Source organism: Calonectris borealis, chromosome 9 (genome assembly GCF_964195595.1).
Source record: "Calonectris borealis chromosome 9, bCalBor7.hap1.2, whole genome shotgun sequence".
In the NCBI taxonomy this organism is placed as follows: domain Eukaryota; kingdom Metazoa; phylum Chordata; class Aves; order Procellariiformes; family Procellariidae; genus Calonectris; species Calonectris borealis.
Window position 1 is genome coordinate 13,082,132 of NC_134320.1, and position 24,890 is coordinate 13,107,021.

The 24,890-nt window shown below is 39.8% G+C and overlaps 1 protein-coding gene across 1 annotated transcript in view; it reads right to left on the reverse strand.

The window, feature by feature from the left end:
• SLC9A9 (solute carrier family 9 member A9) overlaps positions 1-24,890 on the reverse strand; it is a 208,275-nt gene that overhangs the window by 169,598 nt on the left and 13,787 nt on the right. The window lies entirely within an intron of this gene.

The following is a 24,890-nucleotide window of genomic DNA, read 5'->3' on the forward strand; positions in this document are numbered from 1 at the left end:
CTGAGCTCCATTTAAATCAGAGACATTATGCATTATATACATAAAAGCCTGATTCTCTTTGTAATGAAAAAGCTGCACTTGATCTTTGAGTGATGACTAAAATCTCATAGTTACTTGGGCAAATGAGCCATGAAACACTGTCAGCTGTACTGTGTCCAAATCATAGTGCCACTGGATATTTTATTGCACTACAAAGATTTAAACATTACATTAAGATTTACTTTACTCAGTGTTATTAATTGAGAGAACCTCCAATAGATATGAATAATTGACAATCTTACACACATATTTTGACACGGATATCCTCATGACAGTAAAAATAAAATCTAAAAAAATCAGACATAAGTATAAGATTTTCGAGATACAATAATGGTAGATTATTTTAGAAATGCCTAAATCACCATTGTACAGAAGGTGGTGGAATTCTAAGAAAAATATTAGTGACGCTAAGAGACTTCCATATGAAAAGAGAAGAACGGAAGATACCTAGTTTACAGAGGGAAAATAAGATAGTGACAGGGTATTACCTACAGGAGTTAAAAACATTGTAATTAAATGTCAATAATTTTGAGTTCTCAGATTACACAACTGTTGTCACATACTGAATCAAAACATAAAGTCAGTCAGGGTGTCAGGTAATTAAATGGCTAATTCATTCAGTCAGCAATGAATTCAGTTCACCGATGAGTTATTTCAAAGATTATCATTATTATAGCAATCATAACATGCAACGTTCTTTCTTTACCTACAAAATGTTAATATCCCGAAGAATTTAGCCTGGTCAAAACATTCAAGAGTTTTTGTAAGTTCAAGAAAACCTGTTGCAGCCAATTATAAAATTGCCTCCTATACGACAAGTTTCTTTCTAGTTCTCAGATGAGTTGGGTGCTTTGTATTCTGAAATGTGAAGACCCCTAATCCCATCTCATTATCAATATAAATGTCTGACTTTATTAAAGACTCTGCTAAATCCATGGCTTTAACAACATCTGATAGCATTAAGTATCACAGATTAGCTACAGACCAAGAACAAAAGTTTGTATCTGTTTTCTTCACCTTTGATCAGCTTCAAATGTACTAACCTTTAATATCATTGAGTATCACCTCATTATTATATTGACAGAGGGATCTATAAGGATCATTTTGTCTTTTCTTTTCAACCTCAAGAACATTCCCTGTGTCAAAAAAACTTCTATATGAGTTTTCTTCAGAACTCCATGTAACAGCAGAATCCTACTTTCAGAAATAGGTTTCAGGACAGCTGGGAATGTTAGTATAAAAGACCTGTCTAGGGAAAGTCTTCAAACCTTGCGGACCTGAATAATTAAAAGGAAAAAAAAGTCTGATTCAGCCAAAATTCAGAAGAAAAGTATTTTGAGTCAAGAAAGTGAGAACCAATAATGTTTTGAACTCCCTCTCCAAGTATAGAAACATTGCTAGATACTAACCTGCTATTAATCTATGTGGAAGACAGGCTTGTGCTTACCAGAAGCATTATTATTCACTCTGAACTAATTAATGAATAATTCAGCTATTGTCTAAATTTCAGAATGAAAAATCGCCAAGGATTCTGAAACAGCAATATTTTTGCCCCACATTTAAAAATACAGTGTAAATACTGAATTTTACATATAAAATATGAAAATTTTTTCATTTAATATTTCCCATCAAAATACATAAAAGCCATGATCTTATGTTTGCAAGGACCTGTTACAGTAGGTTTTCATTGGAGCAGCTGATGTTCCCTTTAAATGAGCTTCTATTACCATTAAAAGATAATTACGGTCAGTTTGTGATTTCAGAATAACGTAAATTAGATTAGAGAATAACCTGCTGTAAAATAGGGCATGAAATGAACTACAGAGAAACTTGTTTGAAACCATTTTAGCATTTTCAGTGGATTAGCTCAGTCAAATTGTGATACAAGTGCTCAAGAACAGAGGAATTCATACCCATACTGTAAGTGAAGATTGTCAGGTACCCTGGGTGGACATTTAATTTATAGTGCAGTTTTGAAATGTAAAATATATTTTTTGATTAAACAGTTGAACGTTTTTAGGACAGACGGGGACCTCGCTAAGGCTTGGGAGCTTTCAGTTATCTGCCTGGGCTTGGTTCAATCTCCCACACAAATAAGGGACACTTAAGAATATCAACCCTACGTTTCACATTTCTAAGTTAGGGTGTGGTTACCTCTTGGGATATGGTTCAGTCTTGTGTCTGATTTTCTTCCTTAGTAATTGAAATCCAAAAATTAGACCTCTGAAAGTCTGAGAACCTCTGTAAGTGTGTAGATGGGAAAAGAAACCCATCCAACCTTTAACAAACATTTTAAGTTTGGTTTCATTTTTTAAACAGCATCCTTGCTATAGCAAACAAGGACGGAGGAGAATGACAAAATTTCTTGTGTCTAGGCTAGGTCCTGTTTCTAGGGATATATGAGTATTAATGTGCAGTGATGTTCATTGGTCAAGTGAAAACTGTGATTTTTTTTCTTGGAAAAAAACCTTAAAAATTAACTGAATGACAGGCATACAGATAGGTCTAATGTGACACGAAACTAATGTGATAAACTTTCAGAAATAGGAACCTTCTAGGCCAGTAAATAACTTCTCAGGGTGAAAGTATTTGTCCTGATATGATTCAGAATGAGTCAGCAGGACACGAGCTTCAGAACACTGTTACTTAACATGTGGCAAACAAGTTATTTCCTACTTGTACTTCTATTCTTAATAGGTCTGCTGAGTAGACTCTTTTAATACATTAAATATAGCAACAGAGTCCCAAAGAAGCCCACTATTGTGCTACTGTATTTTTATTTTAAAACACTCTTATTTTAATAGGTTTGTGGCTTCTGAAGTTGTAATAATAAAAAATTTTCAAGTATCAGTGTCCTATAAGTGAGTCTACAGTTACGAGTCTGCAATATTATGAGAATTGTATCTTCCCCAACCTGATTATATTACTGTATCATACAGATTACGTTGTTCAGTAGGTACACAAATATTTTAATCAGATCTTTCACACAGTGTTGTTGGTTCTGCTCCATAGAACATAGATCTTTCTTCACTGTAGTTTTGTTATTTTTATATCAAAATGCATCAAATATGCATCTGTTAAAACAGTTCTTTAATTATGGCTAATTATGATAATGACAATGTTGTGCTGAAGATTTGACTTTTTTCTCTCTGATGCCACAAAACGTCTACGGCTAAGATAGTTCAGTTAGTTACCTGCAGAGCACTGGAATGGGGGAAGAGTGAATACTGGGCAACTAGATGGAAATAAGACGACTTGTGTTGCTACATTCACTGTCCATTCCAGTCCCTACTCCTCAGGCAGCCTCAGGGAGTGGTTTATACCGGTGACTGGCCTGCAAGAAGATCCCAAAAAATTCCGCCAGACTGGTTGCCAAAAATATCTACCTTCAGCCTCGAGAGGACTTTAAACTAACTTGCTCCAGCTTTTTCACAGCAAATCCCTTGGGGCAAAGACTAATAATAATAAAACATATTGCATCTTAGGCAACTGCTCTTTGTGGAGAATGTGAGGGACGGGATTAGAGAAGTCATACCCTAATCCTCTGCTTTTAAGTATGTTTAAAAGCAACTGATGAGTTCAAGGTAATGAATGACAATGCAAATTAAAACCTCCTGTCCGTGCTACCAAGAATATACTAGATATTCAGAGTGCACGCTGCTTTTTGTCAGATCTGGACCATACCAGAGCGATCCATAAACTTCTGCCTCACAGGCTTTAAATTTTTTTTTTTCTTCTTTTAACGGAGTTCATACTGCATGAACCCCAACCACAGAGCAGTACATTCTATCCTATACCCATGCTCCTCACTGGCAATAACCATAGACAGGTCCCGTTTAAGCTTAGGAATTGCTGGGAAATTTGGTTAGTTATTGCTAGTAGAAGGCAGTAGGTGGAAGTTATTGCTTATTCCTTCTAGTTTGTAAGTTATAAACCTATAGGATCCTGTAGGATATACGATTGAACCTCTAGCATAAATCTACAGATGTGTCAAGATCTACTTCACTCCCTCTCCAGTTTTTTATTTCCTTTCCCCCGAAGGCACAACAACCTTCTAAAGAATTGTATTTTATTTTACTAGCACTAGGATCCGGTTAAGAAGACTTACACAGGCACAAGTCAGATGTATAACAGAGGGTTTTACCACAGCATTTCTGAACAGTTTGTGGAAGTAACATCTTTAGGACAGATTGACTCGATGCATCTCATGAAGGGCACTTTACTAAACTCCAAGGCTTGCAGATGCCCAGTTACAGGACATGCTATTCCCATTACAGGGTCTTCATAATGGTTGTGTGTCTTGTTTAACAAATAAAATTTCCCATTCTACAGGATGAGGTTTGACAATCTTTAAAATCTAAAGCTACCACGGTAGCTTTTAGTTGAAATGATTAAGTGGAAAATTGCCTTAAAGGTTTCCTGGGTGAGGCAAATGAATGATAATTAAATTGATTAAATGGAAATGCACTTGTGAGGTATTGGCTGCTTTCACATGGAAAATTTACTTTGTAAATACATGAAGAATAAATGGTTTTGATGAGAAAAGACTGAGATATTTATATAAAAGATTTTGACTTTGGAACAGCTCTAACATAGTGACAGTGGATTACACGGGATATAATTCTTAAATGTGTGTGTAAAAACATCAAACCAGGAGACAAATAATTTTTGCCTAACTCATGTGAATTACATATCAAATTAAATACAAACATGAATAAGGCAAGCATATGGGATTTGGCTAGCTTAAAATAACACTAAAAAACTGTTGTGTCTCCTTTTCTTCACTTGCTCAGATTGAATATTGCTCCTAGACACTGATTCCTGTCAATAGGGTGTAAATGTGGAGTAACTGCATGAATAACTTTGGACTCACATCGCTATTCACTCATTCATTCACTCAGTGGTCCCTGACACCACCCTGAACATGTTTTGTGTATTTTATTGATCTTTGAGTATTTAAAGAGCTTGGAGAAAGAGTCCCCTTTTCTTTTCCAGGCATGAACAATTCTGTCAAATGAATCATGCAAACATTTGCCTATCAGTAAACCAAACCTATGTGATACAATGCTTTATAAGACATGGTGTTTACTAACATAAATTAACTGATAATAAAAAGGAGGAAAGTAAACTCAACTTCCCGAGTAAGAACAAGCTGATTATTTCATTGCAAGTTACACTTTTTGGTTTTTTTTTTCACCAAGTCTATGACAACTGATTGAACGACATTTTCCCTTTACGTGGTATATTAGGGCTCCTTCAGCTGAGCCAAGGGCTATGAAGGAGCGAGCAGAGGTGGAACTTAGGAGTAAGGAATGGTCTGTCCTCATCTCTAGCATGTCCATTGCTCACACAAGCAGTTTGACAGTGTGCCAGTTCTGTGCTGTTTCAGCCACCTCCTTTTCCTATAGGGATCTTTAACCTGGCCAGGTTACAACACTTCTCTGCTGGGTGATGGAAACAAAGAGGCTATATCAGACCTGAGAACTGCGTACTAAGCTTAAACTGACCTTAAATTTCCAGGTTTGTGAAGGCAGAACAACACTATTGATTGGTAGAAACGCAGGTGCAACTTGCTCAGATTCAGGATGAATTTATAAATGTGTCACATTGTGCAGTTATGTTTGCATCAGAATGTAGCAGTTGCTCAATAGTGCTTATCACTCTGATAAAGAATGTAGAACAGGGAAAGAGAAATACAGCCCACAATGAGAACTGCAGGGGAAGTCTGGGTGAGAAAAATGCAATGTAATTATTACTATGGCTAAAGCTAGTAAGGAATTAGGGCAAATGTCACTATTCCTGCAAAAGTGTGCAATGGGATCTTTATACATTATTCAGAGTTTTACAGTTCTTCTAGAAGCACAGTTACCCTTGCATGTTATGCTGGGCAGTATTCTGTTAGAGGTGAAAGGAATATTTACTGAACGACTGACACAGCTGTATTATGTTTCATACATGCCAGCATTGGCTTAAAAAATTTTCACCACAGCTACTGATGTGGGCCGGGACATGGGTGGAGTTAAGTGGCTATGTAGTAATGCACTGCAATCAAACATAGATTTGACAAGAGGCTGGAAAATATTTTTCCAGCAATAGGACTGATTAGACATTCACAGCTAGAGCTGAAGCACTGTGGAAATGCAAATAGATTTGTTCTCTATAATGGCAGCAATTACTGCTTTGCTTCATCCTATAGCTGGAACAAAGCAGAGAGAAAGGGACTGACATTTCTGCACACTAGAAGTGCTCCTTCATTATTTCCATGTTCCCAGGTTTTTATGTATAGTGGACAAAGTACCCAAGAATGCACTGCAGAGTAGCCTTTTAGGGATGGAATAATGAGCTATATGGTCTAATAGCTCTTTTCTTGCTCTGATTTCTGTGCCTCCATGATCTGCTCCTTCATTTCATCACTTCAAAGATCAGAGAAAGATTATATTCCTACACGAGCAAGACTGAAGAACATTCCCTTCTTGGGAGGACACTGATATAAATTAACTGATATTACATCACTGAGCATTGCCTACTATGAACTATGGTAACTTACGGTTTTGATATTATACAGTAGCTGTAGCCAAATTTGTTTAATGCACAAACACAGTTTTACAGAGTATCTATTTAGACTTCACTGTAAGCTGTAAATTGCAGAAATCTTTTTTTTTTTTCTTTAATCTCATATGGACAATCAATTACTCAAAATGCTTGCCAATAGCAATTTGTACCATAGGTTGAACCATAGTTCAGGAGATACTGCTCATATCACATTAGAGAAGTCTCTCTTAAATCAGGCCAGGCCTCCACAGATGGGAAAAATTTTTGAGACTACTCACAAAAGTAAAAAGTGCTTCAGAAATAGGTAAATATTAATTGTTTTGGGCTGCCTGTTGGTAAAGCTCCAAGTAATTAAGTTAGTAAGTACTTCTGGAATTTCTTTAAACTTTAAAAATTGGCCTTACGATCTCTACTTCTTTCAGTTTGGAGTTCTTGCTATGTTAACTTATATATTATACTTTTTATATTACATTTCATTTTTTAGGCATATGCACAGATGCAGCCTTCTTTTTTCGTTAACAATTTCCCCGGTACAATTATCACTGGTCTACGTTTCGGGGCACTGAAAGGGTTAGAGACGTTACAGAATTACTCACACTTGTCAAACACCTGCTGAAGTCAACCGATGATTGGGTTGTACAAGGAAATAACGATGACAATGTTTTTTCTAGTAACTGAATGTACCGTAAACACCAAACAGCATATGAAAGACAAACAGAAGAGCACCGCAGAGCTGTCTGCAGTTAAGCAATAGCATTAGCAACAAGAGATCAGGGAATAAATCTTGATCGCACGTGATAGATGAGGAAGCCTCAAGACTGGAAACGAATGTTAAATACCCGTTCAGTCGCACGAAGCCCCCCGGGCGGCGGTGGGGGGGGGGTGAGCACCAGCGCCCACCAGCATCCCCAGTACGTTTGTGAGCTGCGCTTTGCCACCCTCTGCTGTCCAAATCCTACCCAAGCAGCAGTCAGTCATTTTACCGAGTTAAAACCGTGTTTGAAGCAAATTGAGTTTTCTGGGGCACATAACTAAAAGAGTGGGCATCGTTATCTTCCAGTAGCCTTTTACTTCGCAAAATGTTATATGAGCTTGGTTCTGGGGTGTTCCCAGCTCCCAGTACAAACCCAGAAAAGGAGCTCTAAGTATAAATTTGGTACATTTTGTTTGCCACACCTTTTTCAAATACTTCAGGTGACTGCAGTTGGGACGAGACACAGCGTCAAAAGGACAGGCAGGATTCTGCACCAAAGCTTCTGGCCCAAAGCCAATCTATCGCTACCATGCAGCATATGACTTTGACCCGGCCTAAGGAGTCCCCTGGGATGGATTGTTCCCAATTTTCCTGCTCTTCCCCATCCTGTTGCAGCTTGAGCATGAAGAATACCTGAGCCTTGTTTGTCCTAGAAAGACTGTTTGTACCTACTTTTGCTGATTGAAAATATTTCCAATCTCAAATTAATTTCAGTGAGTGTTAGAACTTCTAAAGGATAAAAAACAGATCCAGGAGCTCCATTTACATTCGCTGAAGCTTGAATCTATTCGGTGGCATAGAAAGCAGAACTGCCTGCAACACCTTGCCAGGAGAAAAAGCACAGATGAAAGGAGGAATCACCGCACTAAGGATTTTCCATTTCCACTGCACTTTGATGTTCAGCTCTCACTCCCCTCCCTACCCGAAGCAAGCTAACACCACGGTGTGTGACTACATGCTCCTAAGTGGTTGAATCTGCCTCCAGGCACTCTCCTCCCAGTCTTCCTTGCTACGTTTGAAAGATCATCTGCCTCCCCAGCATCTGTTCATGAGTGATGACGATCAATGCTAAAGGAAGAGAAAGGGCATCCCAATGGCAATTTTATCAACTGGAAATCATACATGAGGCTTTCAAAATGGGCTAGCAGAGGAAATGAATAATAAGAGACTATAATGAACAAGCAGATCAAAGAAGTGAGAGAAAAGGGGAAAATAACTCAGACATCTTTTTAGAGGCAGAAAGCCCTGCAGAAAAGAAGTATGAAGGCACAAATACCTCAGCACAGCATCTTGGCACTGCACTGTTACACATTCCCTTGAGATAGGGGCTTATATAGTATCGCTATGGAAAGAAGCGAGCATTCCAGCAGGGACGTTGGCTGAATAACACAGCAGTGTTTCCATCCCCAACACGTTAAAAAAACACCAAAAGATAAATATAAGTGCTCAAACAAGATTTTTATTAAATGACATAGTTTGTATTGTTTGGATTGTTCAGCTTTTAGTTTGCAGTTGGATCATGTTTTCCAGTTTTTCTTCGTAACGAGGCATTAAAAAATAATTGAATATTAGGTTTTTGAACAATAGGAATATCCTCAAGTGTGGCACTTTAATTAAAATATCAAAGATAATGAGGTTTGCCAATAAAACCAGGTTTGATAATACAGAGGTGTGGCACATCTCTGAAATGTGTTGCCTGGCTTCAGCCATCTGTCCTGGCTGTTACCAAAGGTTTTTGTCCTTGTAACACAATGGGGTTAGTTGTTGTTGAAAAGAGATATGTAGGCAGAGTTTGAATAAGTAATTCTTTCAAAGCCACCCAGAGGCCAGTACCTAATGAACGGAGGATGAACACAGAGGAGAAATAGTTTTGAACGGTGTGGCTACAGACGCCTTGTTTACAGCCCATGACAAGCTAATCTCATGGTGTGGCATTTTCTTCTCCTCAGCAGAGAAGCTGTTCCTGAGGCTCTTTAATCAGGGGGAATATTATCTGAGAAGCTTTGTGGAACTGTGTCCTTCATAACCATTTGTGGGCAATTACTGGGAAATGTGTTAAACTGCTACCAGCGTGCTCTACTGATGTGGAAGCAGCCTGCCTAGATGCTTCACAGCTTTCCCAGGTCAGCCTAAGGAAAGAACAGCCTGGTTGAAAGAATCTGTGAGAAAAATTGGAATTTGTCCTTACATTATATTGAACATTTTTACCTTTAGAACTCAAAGGCTGTTTGTCTCTACCCTGCACTGAAAGCCTATGAACTGACAATTCAGCTACAGAATGAGGGTGAATACTCTGAAGGAATGAAGTCTGAATAGCTTATGAACCTCAGCTGACCATTGCTAGCTGTCCTATTAGGCTGTTTTTTCTCCTGGCCAGACCCTAACACGCATGGACATGTATTTGAGCCCTAGAGATTCTACTAACAGGCACCTGTTCTCAGGGCAAACACTGAAACCAAAGGTACCCTTCCCTCACAATGAGCTTTGATCACCAGTTGATGACGCTCTCCTTGCTACTCTAATAGCACATTGGTTTGTTATCCTGGCTTTTTTACTCGTTACTTTTTTTTTCCTACTCAATCGCTCTACCAGAAGGGGAAAAGTCTTGCTACCTTCTTAGCTCTCAGACACAGTTAAGACATAATAATGCTCCTTTACTACATGCATCACACATGATGCCAGACCATGGTGTGAGGGACACACGAGGGAGTGCTTGTGGACACTTGTGGCAGACCTATTCCTAATAATAGACATTTCTTATATTAGTGGAGCACATGAACAGGACCACTTACTTCCTGTCCAATAAAAACTGATATTGCCCTATAGTAATGTTAATGCATTGCAGGTTAATATATCATTCATAGATTAATCTATTCTTTCATTTAAAAAAAGTTATATATGTCATCCTTGTCATGTACAAGAATTATATAGAACATCCGTATCACTGAAGAGACAGTTCTGCAGGAAAAGGAAGTTACTTTATGTTACTTTATGTGTCTTGGCTCACGGGGAAAATATGACAAAATTTATGTGCTTACAATTATCATTAGATCTTAATTTTTGGCAGGTTTAACTACTACCTTCTCTTCCCATTTATTTTTAAGTGAGTTGTGTGTTCGTGAATGTGCCAGTTTGATAGCCCCAAAGACAGAGAGCATCTGTTTGCCTATAAAGGAAATATATTTACAACATTCACTTCAACAAACTACTCCCGAAAGAGCGCTTCAGTCACACACTTGAGGGGCTAACAAGAGGATCAGTAATGTAAAACCCCCGTCATCTTGCCAAGATTACTAATGAGGCTGCAATTTGCCAGTGAGAGGTTGCAACCGTAATGGGTTTTGCAGTCTATTCCTTTTACTAGAAGTGCATTGTAACAACTAGTTCAGGCTTTTGAGTCGCTTCCAATCCTGCAAGTGTTCCCATAACTAATATAATTTTGTTAGTGATGTCCTTAAATCATTGTGTCATGATTCTGGTAACTAAGTCTGTACTTAGAAAACTAAGTGAAAACATTTGAAAATCAGGCTGATTATTAACATTCTGACATTTAGGCATACTGGACAACAATTTTAGCTAAAAGACTCCCCCATATCTGTGACATCCCTAGTTTTCTAATAGTAGTTCATCAGAATTGTTTCATTTATTGTGTTATTCAGAATCCCTGGGTAGATCAGTGTTTGAAGAGTGACGTGTAAAGGATGATGCTTGTTTGGCAACTCGTAGTATACCCTTACAACCAGTGCTCAAAGCTGGAGAAGTGGGCGTCCTGGCTCCTGCAGACTTTGGAAGCTATTCCCATCACACAGTAAACAAGAGAGCTGGCACTGGCTCTTCCTGATTTGGAATTGGAGCGTTGCTTCACTCCAGTTATGCTGAGTCTGGATACCCCCAAACTAGGCCCACCATGTGGATAGATGCCCCCACCACTAACCTAGAGAAAACCTTTAAATAGAAACCAGGCACTGGGAAAAAGGTTTTGTTTGACATAAATGAAATGTTTCTTTCCCTCCTTAATATTTTTCCTCTAATCATCTAAAAACTAACACAAAATCTGCCTTTGATCAGCTTGACATTTCTCCTACCCGCTTTCCCCGCTCAGCCATGTACAGGAGTTCACAGGGAGTGCCGAGGAAACCCAGGCTCTGAAGTTTAGCTAAATCTCGCTTTCCTCCCGCCAGCCCGACGACCCGGCCGGGACGCCGTGTAGGACTGGGGCTGGGGCGCCCACCGGGTTTCTGAGTCAACGCTTCGCCGCCGCTCCCCCGCCGCACAAACGCGACGAACAGCGATGGGGAAGGGAGGGAAGGCTGCTGATTTAAGCCGCCTCTAGATGAGCCGGGTATTAAAAAGGCACCCGCGGCCGCGGCTCCGCCTGGGCGGGCGCCCTTTGCCCGGCTGGCGGCGGGGCGCGGCGGGGCGGCGCGGACAGCGCGCGGCCGCCACCTGCTGGCTGCGGGCGGGGGCTGCGGCGAGGCCCGGGTCAGACGGGAGCTAGGCCCCCGGTACTTGTGAGCAAGGGCTCCCCAAGCAGCCGTCCCAGCCAGGAAAGTGTGCGCGTTATTTTAATTTTTTCTCGCTGCAGTACGGGAGGCTGTCGTGAAATACTTCTATTTTCTGTTTCTCTCACTGTTTATTTGTATTTCAAAAGTAGTTAAGATGTGTTTTTTCCCCTCCTTTCTGACGCGTGTGGAAAGAAATGCCGATGGCCTGTATCTTTAACAGAGAAAAGAGCTTACAAACAGTACAACCACACGTGCTGCATGTTAAACATATGACAAAGTTCAACAGCAAAATGGGACCATTCAGAGCCTTAATAAAACCATGAGTAAGGCTCTTGCACTGAATGTCTGACTCAGGATCAAACACAAATGTTCCTTTTGGCCACAGCAGAAGGCTGTTTCAGAAAGATACCAAAACAGGATTGTGATCTGGACAGGAAACCAGATCCTGAGTAACCCAGCTACATCTGCAAGGCCTCTGGCTCTGGCAGTGCTCTCTGATGCTGGCCTCACCGAGGCTTTCTCTCTTCCATTGTACGTGAATTTTTGTGCCACCTGAATGGTGATGGCAAAAAAGTGCTTTTCAGATACTCGCAGTTGTACAGCAAATGGTGTACCACAGCCCAGTGATTAGAGCAGGGCATGGGGCTTTGGAGTTGTCTCCCAGCTCTGTCGCTGGTACTGTGTGAACAGTCACATCCCTTAACCTGTCAGCAAGTGCATTTTTCCATGTCTAAAGTGAGAGTAATATTCTGCTTCCTAGGAATCAAGCCGAACTTAAAAGGTATTTTAAAGTCTTTGAATGAAAAGGTCTATGTAATAGACAGGTTAGACATGTAATAATGCTATGATATAACATAAATTGTGGATTTCTGTATGGGCCAGATAAGATAGCACTAATTGGAAGATTACTGAAAGGTGGTTAAATCAAGTCACTCACCATGGAAGGACTTGTGGGTGGAAAACCCACTTTCCTGCTGGGCTCAAAAAGTAATGAACATTGGTTTGAAATCCAGCTGGCACTTGGTTACTAACGCTATTCCTCAGAGATGGGTACTGAGATACATTCAAAAGTTGACCAGACAAGGCTCAGAGTAACCTGCTCTAACTTTTGGAGTTAGCCTTGTTTTCATCAGGGGATTGGACCCAAGGTCAATTCCACCCTAAATTATTTGATGACTGTGACAAAAGAGTGGTGAAGAGCAATCTCACTCAGAATGTTGTTTGAAGGGCGAGAAACTGAAATCAGCTGTATCCATATCCCAATGAACAATAGGGGGTAACTGCACAAACCAGATGACATGACTGAACAACATCAGATAGGTTCCTCTGCTTTCCTAATTTCATTTTATGATACTTATGTTCCATAGAGATTGCATAAACACACACTCTTTCCCCTCACAAAATCAAATAAATGAAGATCATTCTCAGGGAACACACCTAATGTTTTCATGTGCAGTCTCACTTGGATTAAATCAAATATGCGAACAGAACTCTGAAAATAATTCCTATTCCTCAGCAAAACGAGTCTTTCCTTATTTTCACTGCTGACCGAGTTGTAAGAACAGGTGAAAGGAAGGTGAACAATTTAAAAAAATATTTTGTTTTTCATTTTCAGTCTGAGTAATAGCAATCCTCTCATATAACATAAGCGGGCTACAAAAAGGCGTCGATGGTACAGTATCTAGATCAGTCAGCGTGTATATATGGTCTATATATGACCTTATATTCTTGTTGCAGACTTTCACAATTAGTCATTGTCTTTTTACAGATCAAGTTTTTTTTTACCAGTGACATCATCCTGCTCAAAATATGCAGCCTGCACATAAATATCACATAAGAGAAAAAAGCACCCATGCTCCCAATAAGGGAGAGGCCAAAAAGGAAAGGAGATTGTGGTCTACTAACATTTCAATTTTGGTTGCTGCTAAGCTTCAGAGAGAGGGTGGTTAGCTGGGGAGAGGTGATGGTGCGAAGAGCAAGCAAGCACCCGATCAGTATATTACAGAAATGAAAGTGATTTTTCCTTTTTAAGGTATGGAGCTAGCTATGAGCAGAGGCTAATTAGCATTTTAAGAGCCATCTTCATCCATAAAGTCCTTGCTGCAGCAGGAAGTGAAATAATCCTAGTCATTTTTCTTCAGTAAGACTTTTTTATTGCAGAATCCATATTTCAAAAAAGGTGAGGAGAAAGAAAAACTGCCTGGGAAGCTAATTGTTGGGTATGGGATGATGGGGACTAAGATAATGGAATCAAAAGAAAAAGTGGTAGAAAAGTGGAAAGTAGAAAATGGCTGAAAGGAATGGACTAGGGGCAGAATACGTTCTGCTGTAATGTATGTTTTTTATAGCATCATGGAATTGTAGACTACCTTAGGTTGGAAGGGACCACAAGACATCTCTAGTCCAAATTCCTACTCAAAGCAGGGTCAGCTAAGAGATTAAACCACAGTGCTCAGGGCTTTAGCCACTTAGGCCTTGAAAATCTCCAGGCATGGAGATTGCACAGCATCTCTCGAAAACCTGTTCCAATGCTTGACTGTCCTCATGGTGAAAAAGTTTTTACTTATATCAAGTCAGTCCTTTTTTAAATTACAATTTGTGTCTGTCAATTTGTCCTCCCACAATGCACTGCTGTGAAGAGCCTGGCTTTGTCTTCTTGATAACCTCCCCTCAAAGCCTCTCTTACCTAGGCTAAACAAGCTCAGTTTCTTCAGCTGCTTCTTATAGGGCAAATGTCCCAGCCCCTGTCTATCTTGGTGGCCATCCACTGAACTTGCTGCAGTTTATCATCGTAGTCAAATATATGGAGTATGGAGTCAAATGTAATGGAGTTTCTTCTCAGATAGAAAGTATTAAAAGGAAAGCAAAGACTAGGGAAACACCTTAAATGGTTCATTGTCATCTTAATACTCAGAAACAACCAGGAGCTGAAGAAAAGCTCCGTATATTATTTAAATATCATCTATCTCTCACTGTGGAGAATCTGACTACCTGATCAGACGAGCTTTTGTAGGTTCTGTCTCCGCTGAGTGTAGCGTCTATCTCAGAGCCATCATGAAAACTGGTGTGTTTACAAAATATTTCAGCCTAATAGCAGTTGTGCTCCATAAAAGATTTAGCAGATGCAAGCATACTATTTGATCAACTGGCTCAGAAAAGGGTTATGTAAAATGGTGGTGAGTGGGTGAAAAAAGCATCCTCTGAGTTGGCTTATTACAAAATTTTCAAGGTAACAGGTAGGAGATCTGTGTCACCCTCTCCCTTTCTGCCCCAAGTCAAGTATACCAATGAGTTACTGCCTGTACTCTTCCAAATGTTGGTCAGCATTTTATCTAACAGTAAACTGGTCAGTTTGAAGAGGCTAAAGGGTGCAGGCAGCTCCATGCTACTGAAGTAGAATAGGATTTTCCTCCCCTATTTTAAATTTCTGTTACACCTTTCACCCTGAAGCAGCTCAAAGCACTTTGCAACCAATTCACAAATTCCTGTATACGTGATAGAGGTCATGTCATTGCTCATCTCGACTCAGAAGGAAGCGTGGCATGGCTTAGTACCTAGTAAAGCCATACAGTTATGTATGGCCTGAAGCAATGCATAACGTGGGTTGAAGTAGAGATACCTTCCTCAGTCATATGCTTTGTGTGCAGGTTTCTCATGCAGTGTGGGAGAATATCTGTAGGAGATGGAAAAAGAACAAATACACCAGAGTCGTCATATCTCCTCCTTCTGCTTTCATCTTCTCTGTAGCCTGGAATTGTTCTGGGAAGAGGGTATGTACTTCTCAGAATGGCAGTGGAGTGTCAGGATATGGGGCCAGCAGAGACACATATTTTCCATTTCACAAGCTCTGTAAAGATGATTTCCCTGAAAATTAATGTAGAGACTGCGAGAGTAGTCTTGCAAACTTGAGACTTCCAAATGATGCTGCAGCCAAGGAAGCTGGGTTGCACAGGTGTATCGGTGGTCTACAGCCTGAGAAATAGGGGATGGCAGTCTTTGGAGACCACACTGGGTGTCAATTCTCAAAAGGATCCATGAAGATCAGGGAAGAAGACAGTAGGAGTTCTATCCAAAAGTATTCATTCCTGCAGTAAAAAACTTCAACTTCCAAGGCAACTAGGAAGAAACTTAGTAAAAAAAAAAACCCAAACCAACCAAACAAAAAAAACCCAAACAAAGTCTTCCCTCCAGTGTGGGGTTTCTTCTTGGGAAATATCTGCACTCGAGTGTTTTTCCTATTTTGCAACAAATGCCATTTGCACGTTTTTCAGAAGAGTGCATGATTTAAATTTTTTTGCTGGATTCCTGGAGAACCTACTGGGTATCAAATATGAAATTAAACATCCTTTTGATTTTAGATGAGTCTCCTGGTATTGCAGGTTCTGTTTGTCTCTGCAGTCCCACACCTTTAGTATTCCCTATAATACAATTCTTTCAATATCCTTAGTATGCTGAGGGGTTCTTCTGGAAGATACAAATAATTACACCCTGCTGTTCACCACATCTGTTTATGAGAAGAAAAACTGTGTTTTCTGCATGATCAACTCTGCTGCAGTAAACAATGTCAGATGTTTATTGCGAAATAGCTACAAATTCTGACTGAACTTGCAGCAACACACATACTTGAATGCATCAAAGTACTCTTGGAAGAACTTTCAGCTCTGCGTGGGTGTTAGTGGTCTGGGAAACGCTATTTTATATCAGTGTCTTGATTTAACACAGTTTCTTATCCATAAGTTGACAAGTCATGCAAATTAGGAGCTTTTTTTACTACTCTGTAACTTTTAGAACTGTTAGAACTCTCTGAGAGTTATGTCTAAGAGAAAGCCTCTTCCCTTTTTTACTCCCTTTGCAAAATTCCTACACCCAGATATCATAGTTGGTGTATACTTTCAAGCTTTTCATCCTTTACTAACCCATTTTGGATTCACCAAACACCTTTAAACAAAAGCGATAAGCAGGAACTACCCCTTGCAACTGCAGCTGTGAGTTGCAGTTTGCAACTCCACAGACTACAGCAGAATTATTTCAGATTTGGACTGACCAAAGAATCAAAGCTACTGCATTGGGGCACTGCACATTAACAACTAAACACACCAATTCTTTTCCTGCGGGGACTCAGTGTTAGGTTATCTTCTTTGGAGAACTCTGGAGAGACGTAGCTTGATTTTTCAGCTAAATCATGCCTGTTGAGTTTCTTCAAGTCAATGCAAAAATGGTGCAATATTGCCTCATGACTGAAAGAAAATGCCTGCATTCACTCCAAGATGGGACATGAAAGCAGCCAAAAAACCAAAAAAGGGTACCAACACGGGTACTATACTCTTATAAAAGTTATACTACATTCAAATGAATGCTTACTAGTTTTGTCTTTATTTCCAGTCATAGGCTGAATATCTGGCTTCAAAAGATTAACAGAAATTATTAAAGCCAGACATCTCATGTTCAGGGGCTTTTATCACTGGGGACAGCAAATGGTCTCTATATAATTTTTCCCTCTTTCTCCCTCAGTTAAGCTACAGCACCAAGATACTTTAACACTCACGCTCACCAGTTTCTGTTTGTACCAAAAATAAAGCTTTTATTCTTGCCTGTGGGGAGGTAAAGCATTTTCTATTTATAGGTGGTGTGTGGAGGAAAGATGGACCTGGGTTTTTTTTGCGTCATTTGGTGAAAACATGCGGTATAAAACAATATTTCAATCAGAAAAAAAATACTACTTTCCTTGTACATGAACTAATTCTGAATGAAAACAAAAATGATCATCTGGGAAGGCAAGAGCTTAGATGATGTAGCAGTGGATAATCCTTTTAAAGATATTTGCTTAGTTTATGGAGAGCTCTGTAACAGATTTTTTTTCTGTTACCCTTAACCTGGCCCCATTTTTCCTTGCAGAAACAGTTTCCAAAATCCAAAAGAATCCCATAGCACTGTACAGTAGATTCAAGCCAAACAACATTTGATTTTGCTCTGCTGAAGTACATAGCTACAAGTGTTTAGTTTCCAAGTTATAAAGTCTATCCATAGCCCTCAGATAAGAAAGAATAATCAGATTATAAACTCAATACTGTTTCACATCAACAGACCCTATTTGTAGATTCCATTAAGCTTCAGTCAGAAAGTAATATAAAATATACCCATAACCTAACTAAACATCCATCTAGCATTTGCCAACCTACTGAAATATCTATGAAAATGGAAAAAAAAAATATCCCGAGAGTCATGCAGTGCTCAGTAAATGTAACTATTGCATGCTGAACCTCTCAGGTATAGTGCTGCCACATGCTTAATGACAGAGGGAACATGTGTCTACTGAGAATATGTTAAAATATCAGTATGTCAATAAATCAGTATCAATAGTTCTGTCTCATGTTACTATGAGGCCAGAGCAAGCTACTTGTCGAGAGGAAGGTTGTAAAATAAACTAACTTTTCAGGAGGAAATGAATACACCACTCACACACAAAAAAAGTCACACTTTTTTTTTTGTTTTGAAAGACTTTTATACTAAAAATGATTAATTGTAAATAGTCTCTTTAAATGGTATGCCAGTGGAAGGAATTTGTCTTCTAACCTTTAGAAGTATGTTTGGACAGGTATACTGATGAGAGAACTAAATCTTTGACTGTATAGTTATGTCAGGTTGCATCATAACCATGTAAACTGTGTAAAGAAAAGCTGAACATTTCTTGCTACTGCTGCTTTTTAGCAACACTGTTATTAATTCAGCCCATCCCTTCCTCCCTTAGGAGGCACAAAGAGGGGCTGTTAAAAGTGTGCAGTTAAGAGTGAAGAAAAAGCATTTTCATATGATGATAGAATCTTGATACCGCAGACATTTGAATGGAAAATGTCTACTTTCTTAGAAAAGTTATGATGGAAAACCCAATCTCATGCCTTTTTTTTTTTCTCAAAAATATTTGGAGTGGTATTTGATATTTCTTGATATTTCTTGCCTTCTCCCTCATAAATTTATATTTATATATGTGCATGTGTGTGTATAGAAACAAAAAACTGTTCTGGTTTTCAAACAAAACCATTTAAGGTTCCATTTGTGGAAGAAAGAATTTAGAAAATATTATATTATATTGTATTATATTACATTCTTAGCGATCATATGCAACAAGTAGTTGAATATTCATTTGTAGAATGGTGACGAATGGCAAGGGAAAGGATTCTTGACTGCCTGTGAGAAACAAGTATGATGACTTATTCCTTACACTTCAATTTAAATGTCAGAAGAGACTTCTTCGTCCAAACTGTTAGGCGCTGTAGTTAAACACAGATGCACAAAGGAAATATTTTGATTCTATGTGTTTTTTTAATTAGAAGTTCACTTCTAAGCACTGATTACCATGAAACAATCTGATATGCTTATTCTAAAGCAAGCATCTATGCGCTCACAGACTTGTACTGGAATTAATCAGGCCAAACTAACCAACTTTGGCTCTAGTTGCAATATGGAGAAGTCCTACCTCTCCAGCCAGAGAAGGCTATGCAAACTGAGTAGCTAATATAAACACCTACATCTTTCCCCTTAGAACAGTGATAATCTTGGAATGTATGCTGGTTTTGACTGGGATAGAGTTAATTTTTTCCATATTAGCTTCTGTGGCACTATGTTTTGGATGTGTGCTGAAAACAAGGGTTGACAACACAGGGATGTTTTCGTTACTGCTGAGCAGGGCTTACACAGAGTCAGGGCCTTTTCTGCTCCTCACCCCACCCCACCAGCGAGCAGGCTGGGGGTGCACAAGGAGTTGGAAGGGGACACGGCTGGGACAGCTGACCCCAACTGACCAAAGGGATATTATCCCATACCATATGACGTCATGCTCAGCATATAAAGCTGGGGGAAGAAGAAGGAAGGGCGGGGACGTTCGGAGTGATGGCGTTTGTCTTCCCAAGTAACCGTTACGCATGATGGAGCCCTGCTTTCCTGGAGATGGCTGAACACCTGCCTGCCGATGGGAAGCAGTGAATGAATTCCTTGTTTTGTTTTGCTTGGGTGTGCGGCTTTTGCTTTACCTATTAAACTGTCTTTATCTCAACCCGTGAGTTTTCTCACTTTTACTCTTCCGATTCTCCCCTCCATCCCACCACAGGGGAGTGAGCGAGCGGCTGTGTGGGGCTTAGCTGCCGGCTGTGGTTAAACCATGACAAAAAACTCTTCCTAACACCAGTATTATCAGCTGTTTGTATTTCATAACTTTACTGTCTTGAAACACCAATTACTCTATTTTCTTTCTGATCCAAACCCTATTTTTTATCTCAGCTTTATTCAAGCACAATTCTCACTGCAGCCACAAAGACAGATCAAACAGCCTCAGTTTTCTGCAAATACGTTTGCTATTTGAGTTGCACACCCAGAGAGCTTTAAATTCCAGAAAAATCAGGTCTTGCCAAATGTACTAGGCAGGCTGGAAAAATATGAATAAGTGACTGCAAAGATGCTGCATTCTGAATATCTAAAATGTGGTTTTGGCATTGCAATTTGAGAGAACCCAAGTGAAACCGAATTAAAAATCACAGATAAAGCCAACTTATGAAGTCAGTGCTCCTGTGCATAGGCATCTTGGCCCTGGCTGGCACTGAGAATGCTGATCTAAGAATGCAAGATAATTTCAAGAGGGGAAAAAAATGCAAATCTTTCTAGTCCCCCTGCCACTCAGTACCTCATATGTTGCTTTGATGGGTTGTTACCATAGTGTCAAGGTTTTTCCAAATACTTGAGCACTCTTCCATTATCGAAATTGAAAATATCTATCACAGGCATCAATTCTGGAAGATGCATCCCATCAGATAGCACAGTTTATTAAAAATAAAATCTAAGGGAAGAAAACACTATTCCTTTCAGAAGCTGAAGGTAGGCCCTTCTCCCTGCTTCTTCCTAAAAGGTTTAAAAAAAAAAAAAAAGCAAGGGCGGGCAGATGTTCATTTAATTTCTCCGCAGCCCAGTTTTCATGGGCTCACTGAGTAGCATCAGCTCAGTGCTGTGTCAGCTTACAGTCAGTCATCAATACACAGCTAATATCCAGATACATGTTACAAAGATGGAATAACCCCATGCAACAGTCACACAGGGGCATGACTGGCTAGATAGCTATGTGCAGAAACCCCCTGGAGTCCTGGAGGATATCAAGTTGAGCATAAGTCAGAAGTAGCCTTCAGCTGTGAAGGCTAACTGCAAACCAGGTTGCATCCATGGAAGCGTAGTGAGCAAGTCAAGACAAGCAATTAGTCCCTTCTTGGCACTTGTGAGGTGGCATCTGGAATAATGTGTCCAGTTTTGGACCCCCGGTACAAGAAAGACTGATAGGAGGCAGTCCAGCAGAGAACCACCAATATAGTTAGGGGGCTGATAGGCGTGATGTATGAGAAGAGACAAACGGTTGAGTTATTTCAGCCTGGAGAAAAGCAGCTTGTAACCAGGAGGGGAGCTAACTCCTGTCTTCAACTAATAGGTGGTTATAGAGAAGATGAAGTGACCTTCTGAGGGATGCATAGTGAAAGGATGGAAGGCAATGGTTACAAGGTGAAGCAAGGGAAATTCCAATTGGATATACAGAAAAACAATCTTTGTAGTGAGCATGGTTAAGACTAGAACAGGTTTCCCAGAGAGCCAGTGGAATTCACATTCTTGGAGATATTCTAAACTCAGCTGGACAGGGCCCTGAGCAACTGGATTTAAATTTGAAGCCAGTCATGCATTTATTAGGAGGCTGGACTGCAGACATCCAGGCATTGCCTCCAACCCAAATTATTCTGAGCCTAGGAAACTCAATTAGTCTGTGACAGCAAGAGACTGCCCACCCCGTATCAGAGAAGGCCCCAGAGAGACTTAACCTGTATGATTTTTCTTAGGAGTAAAGAGCTGTCTCACTGATCATCCCACACTATTCTTCAGGAGATGGGAAGCTGGAATCACTGGCAGAGAAAAGATCTGTTGAGAGACTGGATCTTACATGATCTTATATCATGCAGGCCTAGAGTCAGCAGACTCTGTTCACCATGAAGGGGACAACTTCAGCAATTCTGTAAAGTCAATATGGCTTGGTGTGGGGGAATTTCTCCTTTCCCTCACGGGATCTCTCTGCACGGATCCTTGCTAGTCAGACGGGGTGCAAAGGGCATAATTTGGCCTAGCTGGGAGAGCTTGGGAATTACTATAACTTACATGTGTGTTAAGTGGCTGAGGACAGTATTACAGCTAACATGGGCAGGCCTTCCTTAGAGCAGCATTTAGTTGAAAGCAATTACGTTTCAGCACTGCCTTCACTAAAAAAAAAAGCAATCCCTCTTACCCCTCCTTCCCCTGCCCTCAGTGGGAATATCTGATTATAGCCTTTTCACTCAAATTCCACACAGTTCCTCTTTCTTGATGCCAGAAAACAGTCTTTCGTACAAAAGCAAAGATTTACAAAGAGGAGACAGGCACCATTGTATCAGTGCATTCCATGGCAACTTTTTCGCACTCTAAGAGTTTGCACAATCCAAATGGTGTTCCTGTTCTTTATTAATGATACTTCCCAGCTGTTTCTGGTTTACAAAGAGAGGTCTGGTCCTTCGTTGTTATAGGCAGTACCCTGTCACTACAGCAAGCCCCACAGGAGGAGTTCACAATGGGGTGCTTTTTAATTCATTCGGGCAGGAAGAGCACAGTCCCCATGAGAGGCGGCAGATACACAGAGTCTAAGCCTCTGTATATCGATGTACTGTACATGTATATGTGTTGTGCATATATAATAAAAAGTAAGCACATGTTTAATCATACCTATGCACAAAATATTTGTCTACAGCAATGCAATCTAGAAGTACCTTGGGGTTCTGTCCTTTCTTTTGTAACAACTATAGCTCTTCATCCCCTCTCTCTTAGGATATGTTTTTCTTTTAGGACTTATTTTTAGTTCCCTTTAGTTCCCAGTAAAGTTTTTATATCATCTTCCTTCTTTGTGCTCTCATTATCTCATTCTTATCCTGATGTGTACATTATGCAAACATGCTTCACATTCACATAAGCCCTATTCTGAATATATTATCTGCCTTCTCTGCAATGATTTCAATGGGGGTTGTGGGTTTGTATGGAACACAGTACAAGATCCAGTGCTGCTCAGTGCTTACTCCTCTACCGTAGGGTTTCCTTTGGATCTTTGTCCCTGACTATGGGCTTGAAGTTTAAATTGCTGGACCTAGTAGGAACTTTCTGTAATAGATTCTATCTGCATTTATTCTGTTTTAGATAAAATAACATGGATACAGGAATGACAGTATTTGGAATATAGGCTAAACTCAATATATTATGTTTCTTTTAACAAGCTTATCAAAGCTACTCTGGCATTTTCCATTTGCAAAGGGCAATGACACACGTCAGAGCTCAGAAAGCAAATGCATCACTCGGCTGGACAGCCGTACTGTTTTTCTGCAGTCTCACAAAACTATTAGCAATTGATTTACAGGAAAGAAATGTTCAATGGCTAAGACGAGAGGAAGCACAGGAACAGTCCTAGTGAGATCCATAACCACTGTTACCTCAGTAATGTGCCAGCATTCAGCTCAAACTCTTATCAGGATGCAGATTTTTTACTGAATTTATAATTCCAACCTTAGGGGTGCTATTGGCCATATAAATGAATACAAAAAGAAGCACTCTAAGAGCTGGGGTCTTACTGAGGTGTATATTACTGCAAGTAAAGATGGGGGAAACATATGCAGCTGTCCAAGCTGTGATCTTCTGTGTCCAAGCTACTTGATTATTAGGAATCTAGGATGTCAAGATAGATATGATGACATACCCATAAAAGAACAGTTTTAAAATCATTGAACTCTAAATTATAGGTCATTCATGTCTTTTGCTATTATCAAAATGAACATTAAAGGAGAAAGTTCCATCTCATAATAATGCCAGCAAGGCATTATACCTTGATGCAGCACGTACATCTTTACTTAACGGTCCATTATAAAGAAAGGGAAAAGACAGAAATAAAAAATTAATTGTTTTTATAATTTGAAACTGCTGTTCATAGGTACAGAATTTTGACTAGTTTTAAATTCAAGCACCCTCACAAAAATTGAAGCGTTTCCATAAATCCTTGCATATCGTGCAGAGATTTAAATGGTACATTTCAGAGTTCTACAGCCCAGGACCTCAAATAAATCCTACAAGACGCAGTGTGCTTCCTGTCTAAAACCTGAGCACCAGAAAGTTCCGTGACTTTTTCCCATTTTGACTCTGCACAATCCCAGCAAGATCAAGGCCTCTCAGCAAGACTTACTCACTTACATGCACCACCGCTCCCTCACCTCCGCAGACCATACAGACTCAGCTAGCTCAGCTGTCTCTGCACCACTCCATAGCACAGAAATGCCATGGGATGCCTAATGATGCTAAGGTTAAACTGTGAAGAGTGCATTGCTTTTCTCAGTAAGGCTCTGTCCAGGCACAGATACCCACTCACTGCAGAATCCAATTCTGGTCATTTGTTTTCACCTGCATCAGGAATTTTCCCAGAACATGAGAGCTGAAGTGTCTATGTGTGTTCATAAGTCTTGTGAAATACATGCACTTTTAAGATCCAAAAGGATTTTTAAATGGTTTGTTTGATTTTGATTGAGCTAACCAAACAGCCAAACAAAAGTTTCACATCATTCCAGCCTGGAAATATATTCTGACTAGCAAATCTTTTCTTCAATTAGGCAAATTCTGAAACAAAATTAGAAACTTTTCACTAAGGAGGTATGGAAATAAAACAGGATTTTTTGCCCCTCTGCTTTTTTCCCTTCCTCTTTTTCTGCAGAAGCCATTTAGTCATATCCAGGCTAAATTCACACATAGTTCCAGACTGAGGCTTTTTGCATGATCTTCAACTAAAAAGTTTCACTTAGTCTTTGAAATTACTCCAGTTATTTTACATATATGCCACTAGGTATCTGTTCCTCCCCCTTTTGAGAGTTAAAGTCCTTCCTTTTCTGTTAGAGATCTGCTCTCCTCTAGAAGGAATTCCGGTTAGAAGCACAGAATTTCAATCAAGAGAGAATGGTATT